Consider the following 12,976-nt stretch of genomic DNA (forward strand, 5'->3'; position numbering starts at 1 on the left):
AGGCTGGCCCTGAAATGTCTAAATTTTTTTTAATCAGAGAAAGGCTGAAATTTTAAATTCCTTCAGAGAGGCATCAGCTCTTGGTTTGAGCAAGGATTGGTACACTATAGTCTGCCAGCCAAAGCTGGCCCACTACATGTTTTCATATAGCCCACAAGCTAAGAATGGGTTTTTCTATTTTTAAATGGTTGAAAAAAATCAAAAGAAGAATAATATTCCATGACCTGAAAATTATATGAAATTCTGAATCATAAGTTTCAAAAGGCTATTAAATTTACACTTGATTTTTGTCACATTTCTAATTCCTATATACACCCTAGTGGTATCTTTTGCATATAGGTAAAGTTTATAGTATTTGTTTTCCTCTTCCTCAAACCATGTTTGTATTTATTAGTAGGGATTAAGCAAAAATTTTTAAAAGTTCTTTAACCACCTTAATCATTCTTACTCCTTTTTTGAGAATTCCTTTTCCATTGTCTATACTTTTTCTAATAATTGGATGAACACATGGTGGTACAGAATACAGGAGCCTACTGGGTAACCTCCTTGTGGTATTTATCAGTGGCCATGCCTTTTAGAACAGTGTCTGGCTTGAGAAAACTTGGAGAATGATAACGAGTTAGAAAGCAAGACTTCAGAGTGGCAGGTAAAAGATTATGATCACTAACTCTGCAAAAGAGAAGATTAAGAGGGTGCCCCTTCAATGTACTAGGGACATTTTAAACAAAATTTGGTAGTGGCCAGTTATAAGTACTAAAAATAATATAAAGACTTCATTGCTGTGATGGGTTTAGGAAAAGAAGGAAATATTTCTAACAACTGTTGAAATGCTGAAATGGATCCCAAAGAGATACAGTAGAATTCCCCAGCTGGGCCTGAGAAGAAAATTCCAGTCTCCCTTTTGGGGGTTTAGGTGAATGTAGAGGTCTTAAGGGGCAGTGAGCAGGATTGGGGAGAGGGCGTTCTTACATCATCACCTGGCCCTCCCATGGAGGTAGCAAGACTTAGGGGGGGAAGTGTCGCTTTGGGAATCAGTCCATGGCTTCAAATCTCAGCTCCCTGATCTCTCACTGAGGCAGTTTTGTATAAATGGATAATATCATGTGACAGGTATGATTGAATGAATTAAAGTAGGTGAAGCATCTACAAAAGCAAAAGATGCCCCCATGAGTATAGTCCCCCGTGCCACTCTTTTACAGTCTGTTCCTAGCTTGGCTCCTCAAACTCACTGCTCATCGATCTCTCATACCACTCTCTAGTCTAATCATACAGAATTACTTATAGGTTTTTTTGGTCTGTTAGTTTGTTCATTTTCTTTTGTTTTAAGCATGTTGTGCCTTTCCATGCAGTCATGTGTATTATGCTTTCACCTTGGAGAATTCACCTTGGTCCATGTCTGGCCTTCCACTTGGTGGACTCTGAAACCCAATCTTGTTCATACTGAGGATGGACCCCTACTTAGGGATGGACTTGAGGTCACCCAGCTCTTGAGATCTGATCTGTATAAGCCAAGATGGCAATTTATCAATATATAGTGAAAATTCAACTGGTTGCATTTTCGTGTGATGTAGCCAACTCACACTAGATTGCAAAAGCTGATTGTGCACATCACTTTCAAACTCCATGGTGAGTGATATCATCTTAGTAGCTTGAAATTGACCTTGGTGAGAGTATCTGCATCACAGAAATCAGTAAACTACAAATCAGAGACCCCCCACCCCACCCCGGAGAGCCTGAAGTTAAACATTTATCAGCACATCACTAATACTATCTCTCTGTCTCTTTGGGTGACTTGTGTGGGACTCCAAGCCATGTTAAGATTACATCACAAGTGTGGACCTTGACCAGGGACTTGAGTGATGTGATTCTCATGTTCAATGTCATCAGCATGTGAGCTCCTCTTGGTCCTTTTCTGAAACTGTGGTGTTGCTGTCCCTCAGCCCAGAGGGGTGAGTACTTGGACATGAGCTCCATCTCCTCTGGGCCATGCTTAGGCGGGAACTTCTGCCTGTGTGACTTTTCTGTTTTTTTCAATCCTTCAGACTGATCCACCTTTTATTCTCACAGTCTTTTTCCATACTAAGTAGAATATAAAATATAATTACTTTTACTAAATTATAGTCATTCCAATCCTGCTTCCCTGAAATTAAGTCAGACTCACTTTTTTTTTTTTTTTTTTTTTGCATCCATGCCCCTCCCAGATTAATTTGTTTGGAGTTTTGGGTGTTGATGAGCTTTTTGGTCCCCTGTACAGGCAGTATCGGGGTTTGCCCCCAGAGGTGTCCAGTCACATTCAAATGTGGATTTTACTAGTTATTTTTCAGAGTAAACAACTGCGTTTTGCTCATCTCTAAGTTCTTGAGAGGTACCATGCTCTTTGATTGGTCCACATCTTGATAATGTGTCACTTCCAACATGGAGCCTCCATGCCCTCTCTGGACAGATTCAGTCATGTTCTTAGGACATTTGGAGCCTTCTCTTCTTCTGTTATAAAACCCGTCACCCTGGGTTGTGGTAATTTGTTTTCCTCTCTTCCTCATCCCTCCACCAGAGCTCTGAGCTCCTCGAGATTACAGGTCTTGGAGTTATCTGTCCCTGTATCTGCAGTACCAAGCATGGTGTCAGACCTGTAGTATCCTGAACATAAATTTGGAGTGTGGATAAATTAGTGAATAACATTCTTTGCAATTAAAGGGAATGTGAAGGTTAAATTAGCCAGTGGGAGTTTCTAAGATTAAGATCCCTAAATCAAAATTGTAAACTGTGGGGCCTGGCCCCGTGGCCGAGTGGTTAAGTTCGCGCGCTCTGCTGCAGGCGGCCCAGTGTTTCGTTAGTTCGAATCCTGGGCGCGGACATGGCACTGCTCATCAGACCACGCTGAGGCAGCATCCCACATGCCACAACTAGAAGAACCCACAACAAAGAATACACAACTATGTACCGGGGGGCTTTGGGGAGAAAAAGGAAAAAATAAAAAAAAAAATCTTTAAAAAAAAAATTGTAAACTGTGGGTTAAGAATCAATTCCTGGGCATCTGTTTTGCCCCCTTTATAATTTTTCATCTCTGATAATTGCTAAAGTCTGTGAAAGTGCCTTTGGAAGGATTTCCTATACAGGAAGGAGCACATAAAGGAACATCATTCTGGGTCTACAGCTTTGTCCTGGAATTATGTGGGCAAATGAACTAATCTTTCTATTTAAAGGATGGTTTCTTCTCTGTGGACAGACGGGGGCCAGCTTCTTTGATGCTGACTCGTGGAATTCTGCCTGTGTAAAAGATGCCTCTGTTCTCTCTGCGGTTATTTTGTGGGTTCACTTCATTCGCTGCAGTTTTGACTCTGTGTGTTCCTAGTCACTGGCGACAAAGATTCAGGTTAATACTAAGTATTATTGATAGTTCAGCAGACAAGAATGCAGAGAGAAAGAGAAGTGTATATGCTAAAGAAGGATAAAGGGGGTGGTGGTGGTAGTGAGCAAAGAGAGAAAACTTTAAATATACATACATAGAGCATAAGGGACAGAATCTGAAATATAAGTGGAAGTATAATGTACCTGAAGAAAAAGTGAACAAGTCATAATTGTGCAAGTCTATTAATAATCTCAAAATGAACATACCCATGTAACCAGTGCCCAGGTCAAGAAAAGCACCTGGGAGGCCCCCTTCCTGCTTCCTGGCAATGACTGCCCCTTCTTTCTACCCTAAAGGTTACCAAGTTATCACCGTCCTGAGTTCTGTCACTATAGATTAATCCTGCATAGATGGAGAATATATATCTCTCAAAGTTTAAAAAAAACCTATTATACTGTGATGAACATATTGGGGTTGTTTCCAGTTTGGGTCTATCACATATAGTGCTCATCTGAACGTTCTAGCACCTGTCTTTTGAGGAATGAATGTGTGCATTTCTGTTGGATATATAACTAAGAGCTGGGTCATAGGGTATGCATATATTAAGCTTTAGTAGATATTGTCAAGCAGCTTTCTAAAGCATTTATACTAATTTACATTCTCACCAGCAGTATACAAGAGGTAACATTTGTCCACATCTTTGTCAACATTTGTCCACATCTTTGTCAACACTTGTATTGTTGATGTTTTGAATTTTGGCCATTCTAATGGATAATAGTGATATTTCATTGTGGCTTTCTTATTTCTTTTTTATTGAGGCATAATTTACATAGAGTAAAATGAAAATATTTTAAGAGTTTGAGTTTTAACAAATGTATATACTCATGTAACCCACATTCCAGTCAAGATATAGATCATTTCTCTCACCCTAGATAGTACCATCATGTCTCTTTTCAGTCAATCCTCTCCAACCAGAGACAACCACTAATCTGATTTCTGTCACCAGAGATTAGTTTTGCCTATTATTGAACTTATGTAAATAAAATCAAACAGTATATCTTCTTGTGTCTGGCTTGTTTTTGGCTTATTTTGCTCAACATAATATTTTTGAGATTCATCAATGATGTTTTATGTATCAGTAGTGCATCCTCTTTCATTGCTGAGTATTTCATTGTGTAAATGTAGCAAAATTTATCTTTTCTCCTGTTGGTGGATATTTTGGGTCTTTCTGGAAGTCTTAATGTGGTTTTAATTTTTATTTCCCTGATGACTGATATATTGAACATCTTTTCATAATTTATCGCCATTCGAATATCCTCTTGTGAAGAATCTCTTTAAGACTTTTGCTATTTTTCTGTTGAGTTGTCTGTCTTTTTATTAATTCATATTGAAGTTCTTTAAATAGCCTGTATAGAAGTCCATTGTAGTCTGAGAGAGTCTTTTTCACTCTCTTAAAAGTGTCCTTTTCACACAAAAACCTGTACAGGAATGTTCATAGCAGCTTTATTTGTAATAACCAAAAACTGGAAACAACTCGAATGTCCTTCAGTGGGTAAATGGTTAAACAAATTGTGGTACATCCATATAACGGAATAAAAGGAATGAACTATTGATAACATGGAACAACTTGGATAAATCTCAGGAGCATTATGCTGAAAGAAAAAAAGCTGGTCTCAAAAGTTTATTTTCTGTATGATTTTATTTATATAACATTTTTTTTAAGATTTTATTTTTTCCTTTTTCTCCCAAAGCCCCCTGGTACATAGTTGCATATTTTTAATTGTGAATCCTTCTAGTTGTGGCATGTGGGACGCCACCTCAGCATGGCTTGATGAGCGGTGCCATGTCCGCGCCCAGGATTCGAACTGGCGAAATCCTGGGCCGCCAAAGCAGAGCGCGCAAACTTAACCACTCTGCCATGGGGCCAAGCCCCTATAACATTCTTAAAATGACAACTTTATTGAAGTACAATTTACATACCACAAAATGCGCGTTTAAATACACAACTCGGTGCTTTTTAATTTACCAAGTTATGTAACCATCTCTATAACCCAGTTTTACAGTATTTCCATCACTCTAGTGAGATTCCTTTTGCCCATTTGCTGTCACTCTAGTCCTCTCCTCCCAGCCCTAGGCAACCACTAATCTACTATCTGTCTGTATGGATAATGCCTTTTGTGGACATTTCATATAAATAAAATCATAAACCATATGGTCTTTTGTGTCTGGCTTCTTTCATGTTGCATAATGTTTTTGAGGTTCATCCATGGTTGTGCCATGCATCAATAATTCATTCCTTTCTATTGTTGAGTAGCATTACATTATATGGATATACCACACTGTGATTATTTATTCAATGTGGTTGGACATTTGGGATGTTTCCGGTTTTTGGTTCTCATGAATAATGCTTCTGTGAACATTCATGTACATATTCTTGTCTACACATACATTTTCATTTCTCTGGAGTAGACTCCTAAGAGTAGATTTGCTAGGTTGTATGGTAAATTTATGCTTAGCTTTTGAAAGAAACTGCCCAACGCTTTTTCCAAGGTGGCTGAACCATTTTGTAGTCGTACCAGCAATTCCCAGAGAATGTTCCATGTGTACTTGAAAAGCATGTGTATGTTGCTCATCTTGGGAGGAGTGTTTGGTAAATGCCAGCTAGGTCAGTTTTTTGGTAGTGTTGTGTAAATTTTCTAGATTCTTGCTGATTTTCTTTCTGGTGGTTGTATCTATTATCAAGAGTGGGATGTTGAGCTGTTAGTGTTGGATTGTCTGTTTATTCAGTTCTCTGTCTGTAGTTTTCAGTAGTTTGATTATGATGTGTCTGGGTGTAGATTTCTTTGTATTTATTATGTTTGGTCTTCCCTCAACCTCTTGGCAATTTTCAGCTATTTTTTCTTCAAATATTTTTCTGCATCACACTCCTTTTCTTCTTTGTATTAGATTCCAATTACACAAATGTTAGTTCTTTTATTCTTATCCTACAGGTCCCAGAGGCTTTGTTCCTCCCCCCACCCCCATCTCTTTCTTCCTGTTATTTAGATTGGCTAGTTTGTTTATCGATTTTCAAGTTCACTGCCTCCTCTGTTCCGCTATTCTGTTCTTCCAGTGAATTTTTATTTGGGTTATTTTATTTTCCATTCCTAAAGTTTCAATTTGATTATCCTTTATATCGTCTCTTCACTTTGCCAATACTTTCTATTTTAACTTTTCTTTCAAGAATGTTCAATTTTGGTGATTGCTCATTTGAGCATTTTTATAATAGCTGCTTTAACATACTTGTTAGTTTCAATATTTGTGTCATCTCATTGTTGGCATCTGTTGATTGTCTTTTCCTATATGAGTTGGCATTTTTGTGGTTCTTTGTATACTGAGTAATTTTGGATTTTATCCTGGACATTTTGAATATTATGTTATTAGACTCTGGATCTTATTTCAATCCAATGGAGAATGATGATATATTGGTTTTAGCAGCCAGTTGACCTGGTTAGGTTCAGACCACAAGTTCCAGCTCATTTTCTGTGGGCTGTAGTTCCAATGGCCGTTCAGCATTCAGTGCCCCTTTTGTTGTTGTTGTTGTTGTTGAGGAAGATTCACCCTGAGCTAACATCTGCTGCCAATCTTTCTCTTTTTGTATGTGAGCTGCCACCACAGCACGGCCACTGACAGACAAGTAGTGTAGGTCTGCGCCCGGGAACTGAACCTGGGCCACCAAAGTGGAGCATGCTGAACTTACCCACTAGGCCACCAGGGCTGGCCCTCAATGCCTTTTCAGTGCTATTCAGATCTGTCCCATGTGTGACACCCATGGTCAGTCTGGTACCTGACTGTTCATCTGTTAGCTCATTTCTCAAAGTCTTTGACATGCTAATTAGGATCAAATCCACACATGCAGAGAGGTTGGGGGGGGGGGGTCACCCGAGTTGCTCATAAGTGGCTTTAAAGTTTGCTTTCCTCACTTCTTCCCTCTTCTTTGTTTCCATGGTGCTTTCTGGTTTCCTAGAGCTTTCCTTTTTCGTCTTCCAGTCAGAAACCACCCACTTTAACGATGCACTGCCTCTGGGGCACAAGGGGCAGGAAGGCAGAGAGAAAGTAAGAAAAAACAATGAGATTTGACTTTGCCCTTTTGGAGTTATAGCTCCACCAAATGAAATGGAAAGTTCTTCTCCCTCGAGAATTTTAACTTTCCCTCTCCCAATCACTTTCGTTGCTGCTGCTGCAGCCTCCACCATGGGATTTTCTGGGCATGAAAGAAGGGAGAAAAAGGAGAGAAAAACCCAGGGGATTTCCCCCTAGTCTCTCTGAGTTTTAGTAGTTCCCTTTTCCAAAAAAAGCACCTTGAGCCAGAACATGTGCTCTAACCACAGTGCTCACTTTCAGGTATTGTGTTGAGTTCAGGCCAGAGAATACTGGAAGGAAAAAAATAGTAAAGGCACTAACAGTTCATTCTTGGCATTCCGGTATTCTTCCCTGATCCACCTGCTGATATATGCTTTAAAGTGTTCTCTAATCGCTGCCCATGCATTCTGTACAGAATTTATAGTTGCATTCAGTGTACGTAAAGGTGGGTGTGTTTATTCCATCTTACCTGGAACTGGAAGTTTTAACTGATATTTAAGTGATGTTTTGGGTTAGTTTCCCCTCCTCCCCAAAGTATTTATATCTGAAATAATAGTTTCAGAGATGTAGTGTTTGGCGTAGTTAGTGGACAAAAGCTTCTAAGGATAAGCAGAGGAGCTACACTATTGGCAGAATGCATAATGACCTCCTGAAAAACAAAGCCAATTTTCCAAAGGCAATCTCATCCGGAAGTACAGCTCTTTGTCCTCATGCAGCATATCATTGACCTCGTTGTTTTCCTTGGCGCTGCCTTTCTGTCACATTCTCTTACTTCTGTCCTGCTGTTTTCCAGTAACCTTTGCCCCCAGGACTTCATTCATCAACCCCTTTCTCCTCCTCCCTCCTCTGTTTGTCTCTGGTTTCCCCCACACTCTCTCCTTCCTAACATTACAGTCTTAATTTTATCACTAGAGTCTGTCTTCCAAGGATAATTACACTGCCCTGTGACATCTTAGGATGTAAGTGCTTGCACTTGAAGGATGGAGAAGCTAGGCTGGAGAGGTGGGGGTGAGTAATCAGCTTTTGCTCATAGGTTAGGACCAGACCTGAGTCTCTGCAAGGCATTGTGGTGGTCTAGCCAGCCACTTTTCCAGCATATTAGGGCTTTTTCTCTCATACAGTATTTCTGGTGGTAATGGGGCCAGGCCACATGAAGCTCCAGCACAGCCAGGAATATGTGTCTAGAAAGAAAGTGGTATTCAAGCCACACTGATTTCATTAATTTGGGAATAGATCAGAGCCCTCTCAGCTATTTTTTGATTTTGTTTTGTTTGTTGTTAATCTTGAAATTTAATAAGAAACTACTAAATAATAGTTACTTTTTATGTATTTCCTATTGTTAGCTATGTGATACAGAATCCCTGCAGGAGGGAGATCCTAAATGGGCAAAATCACATGGGCAAAAAGCACATGTTTTTATGTTGTAGCATGCTTTCAGTATTTTTATGATGGAAACATACGTTCCTTAAAAACCACAGTGGACTTCCCAGGTGTCTATTTAGATCCATCAGGTTCCAGGCATGTAAGGCTGCTCAACTCATAACCTTCTGGGCGTATATTAACTATGTACAGATAAAAACTTGTTGGTGTGAAAGACATGGTACCTTTTGGAAAGAAAATCCTCAGGTACAGCATGCTGTCTCATTTACTCCTGCTAAAATCCAGTGTCTTCTTGGCTGGGAGCAGGGCAGCAGTAGGAGGCTGCCTGAATTCTGAGCCCACTGTTTTTATGCCAGACTGACCCTCCTCACACAAGGACAGGTCAGTGATACTCGTTTCCACTGCTAAGACTTTTATTTTTTCTTTTGGCAGTAGCCAAAGCAACTGGTTACAAAGAAAACACACTCATTATTCTTACTCTTTCATTTTACAAATATTCATTTCAGTGGGATGTTTCAGTGGAGATCTCTTTAGCAGTGGGAACAATTTGACTTTGGTACTGGAAGAACAGCTAATAAGTCACAGAAACAGTGATTAAATAGTCAACAGTTCTACAAATAATACCAATTTAATTATGTGCATGAAGTTGACCAAAACATGGGAATTAAAGCTAGCTTTATTCAAGGCCAGTATAATTCTTGTGACCCCCTGCCAATAATAATTTTCAGGCCCGATTAAGTGAATTATTTCTTACTGATTATGAAATATTTCCAGGTAACACCATCAAAGGCTGTATTGAATTCAGATTGTTTCATTATTTTTTAGAGCTTGTCCTGGGATAACTGTGCTGCATTTCCCAGAGCCTGTGAGCTCTAAACTGAGAGGTTCTGGTCCAAGGTTGATGGAACCTGAGAAGTGGAAGGACCTTGGAGATCACCAAATCCAGGTACCTTCCCAGTGCAGGAATCCTCTCTACAATATTCTGTCAGACAGGAAGTTGTCTGACTCTTGACTACTTTTTCCCCCCAAAGAATACATATTTTTCCTCCATCCATGTTTGAGGCTACTCACTCATCTTTCCATGATAGGTCGTTCTTTATTCCCAAGCCAAGGTCTGCCTCCCAGGAACTCTTGCCATTGTTTCCAGCTCTTCTCTCCATAGCCACACAGAGTAAATCTCCTTTGTCCAAAATAGTTAAAGCCATCTATTTTCTACTTCCCATTCCCCTTTCTCCCACCTGTGATTTCTTAGATTAAAAAATTCCTGGTTCTTTCGACAGCTTCTTTCGAGGATTTTAATGCAGTGGAAAAATTCAGAGAATAATATAATGAACACTCGTATTTTCCACCAGCCAGAATTATCAACAATTAAATTTTGTCATATTTTTAATTTTCTTAAATAAAGGAATTAAAACATTACAGAAATGATTATTTCCCCTTTGATCACCCCTTCTAGTGTCATCTTCCTCCCGCCTCCCAGTTTTCATGCATAAATAGGTATGTATAAACAACATATAGATTTGTTTTGGATCTCTTTTAATTTACATAAATGGTATTATGAATGTGTCTGTGTGTTTTCTCCACACAGCAAAATGTCTTAGATCTTTTCATATGTTTTGTATTAATGTTTCCATAGTTTATATTGTATTAGTCATTATATATAACATAACATATTTTGGGCTGTCTGCCATCTGGACATATGGCAGGATTGTAGTTCATGCCCCTTTTGAAGTTAGGTGTGGCCATGTACTTGGTGTGCTCAATGAAATGTCAGCGAAAGTAATGGGTGCACTTCTAAATGGGAGTTTTAAGAGCCAGTATGAGATTTACCATGTTTTATTCCCCTGGCAAATAGAGATGGGGCCTCTGTCAGCCTGGGCCTGAGAATAACTACATTGAGCTTTCCTGCCAACTCATTTTAAACATGTAGTGTAGGAATAAATAGACTTTAGTTGTGTTAAGCCACTCAGATTTTAGGCTCCTTTTGTTACTTTGGCAAACTTAGCCCATCCTGATTGATAAGTAGACCTACATCATTGTAGGTGCTGCAAAGTTTCGCAGTGTGTAAATAGGTCTTATTCTGTCTAGCTATTCTCCTAGTGACAGAAGCTAAGTACTTCCTAAAATTTGCTTTTATAAGCAATTCCATATTGGCAATTGTGTAAATTTTTGAGTGTTTCTCCAGGATATGTATCTAGAAATAGGATTGCTGGGTCACAGAATATGGATATTTTCGGTTTTACAGAATGCTGTCTTTGCTATCCAAACTGGCTGTACCAGTTTACATTCTCACCCTTTCAGCTGTCATTTGTGTGACATGATTCCCAAACCTTTTTCTAATCTTGGTTCCCCTCTCTGGATTCACTTTTGTTGGTCATTGTTTCTCTGTGATGCTCAGACTGGAACTTAGTTGTCCAGTTGTTGGCTGACTGAGGTAGACGGTATTTTTCCAAATTCAGCCCAAGTTGAGGAGCTGTGGTATTTGGTGGCACCAAAAACTGACCTGCTATCATCTTATATTTAGGGAACAGGGTTTTTAAAATTGCAGTGGCTTTACATATGTTCTAGTTAAATTTCATCCTGTTTTTCTTTGTCATGTTAGCTTTTGAATTTTTCCCTTTCCCCTGATGAATGTTATCCCTCCTAAGTCAATCATCCTAGGTTCATCTATTTTCCTGATCAAAGTTTTGATCAGCACAGGGCCACGGGTATAGCTCTGTGTCCCACAAGACACCTTTCAGGTTTGCCTGCCTATAGCCTGGATTCTTCATCTTATCAACTGGAAAATCCTGATAGCCTTTGTGAGCTGCCTCCACATATACTATACCTATAAATAATTACCTCAATAAATGAATTGAGTGACTGGAATAGAAAGGAGTCTTGGTTAAGTTGGATGTGTCCTGATTTTAGAGAGCCTGTGCTGGCTGCTAATGACAATTTTTTTTCTTTTTCAAGTGCTCATCCAACCACTGCTTTATTAATCTGGTCTAAAATTTAGTTTAGAGTGAAATTCAGACTTTTTATTTGTTAATGATTATACTCTACCCCTTTGAAAATAAAAGAGATTTTTGCTTCTCTCCAGCCTATTGTGAAGTCTGGTGTCTGTGAGTTTTCATAGACGAGAGGAAGTGATTCTGCTGTCATAGCTGCAAATAGTCTTTTAGCCCTGAGGAGAGGAACAAGGTAGTTTTTAGGGTTATGACCAGCTAGGATGCCGTGCTCTACTCCCCAGCCAGGGTGTCTTTTCTCCTTGTACCAGAATCAAACCTGGTCATAGTTCAAGGAAGTATAAGGACTCTCTAAGCCAGTAGCTTGGATCATTACAAGTTAGGCTTGCTGGTGGTCTTTCTCTTGTTCTTTGGGACCAATTACATGTCTAATTCCAGTTAGTATTTTTGTATTAGGATTGTATTAGGATTCTTAGTTACGTGTGTCAGAACCCCAACTCAATTTAGCCAAAGAAAGTTTACTGTTAAACGAATAGCCCATGGACTACTGCCTTTAGGAATGGCTGCATCCTCACACTCATTGCAGCCCTGAATCTCCTCACCTCGCCTTTCCTCTGAGTTAGTTTCACTGTCAGGCAGGCTATCTGCAGCAGATGCAGTGCCCCTCTCCCAATACTTCCGTCAAAACCATTGGATGACTTGTTGATCTAGCCTGGGTCATGTGCCTTAGACCCAGGAGGTGTGTATCTGTTCTGGCGTGGGGACAGAGATTGCCTTCACCCAGACCACATGGACCACTCATTTATTCCTCTTCCATACATTTGCTGAGTGCCCACTATGTGGTAGGCACTGTGTTAAGCTCAGGGGTTATCACAGTGAACAACACAGGCATGGTCTCAGCCTTTTTGAAGTAAGTATTAAAAAAATGGACTTTAATCTGCTCACAGTGATAAAGGAGAAGTTAGTGGTGCTGGAAGGCAAATGACAGAGGTTCTGAGGTACTCTGGGGCAGGTAGGGGAAGGCTGCCCTGAGGAGGTGTCATTTGGATTGAAATCTGACATGAGTAGGGCTTAGCTATGTGAAGTTGGTAGGATGATGATGAGCGATCTAGGGGTGGGGTGGGGAGGTGGAATAGTATGCACAGAGTCTTGGAGGTAGAAAGGAGCATATTCCAGG

At 39.8% G+C, this 12,976-nt stretch overlaps 1 protein-coding gene across 14 annotated transcripts in view; it reads left to right on the forward strand.

The window, feature by feature from the left end:
• The window catches only part of JADE3 (jade family PHD finger 3), a 128,596-nt gene that overhangs the window by 24,753 nt on the left and 90,867 nt on the right, over positions 1 to 12,976 (forward strand). For 4 of the 14 annotated variants that reach the window (XM_070606447.1, XM_070606452.1, XM_070606445.1 and 1 more), the window contains exons 2-3: positions 9,677 to 9,797; positions 10,308 to 10,348. The exons of 6 other annotated variants lie outside the window; for them this stretch is intronic. The gene's annotated coding sequence lies outside the window, so the exon portion shown is untranslated. Of the gene's footprint in view, positions 1 to 9,676; positions 9,798 to 10,307; positions 10,349 to 12,976 lie in introns of those variants that run through there. 4 more of the 14 variants (XR_011536289.1, XR_011536291.1, XM_070606448.1 and 1 more) reach the window with 3 other exon arrangements.

Source organism: Equus przewalskii, chromosome X, assembly GCF_037783145.1.
Source record: "Equus przewalskii isolate Varuska chromosome X, EquPr2, whole genome shotgun sequence".
Taxonomy (NCBI): Eukaryota; Metazoa; Chordata; class Mammalia; order Perissodactyla; family Equidae; genus Equus; species Equus przewalskii.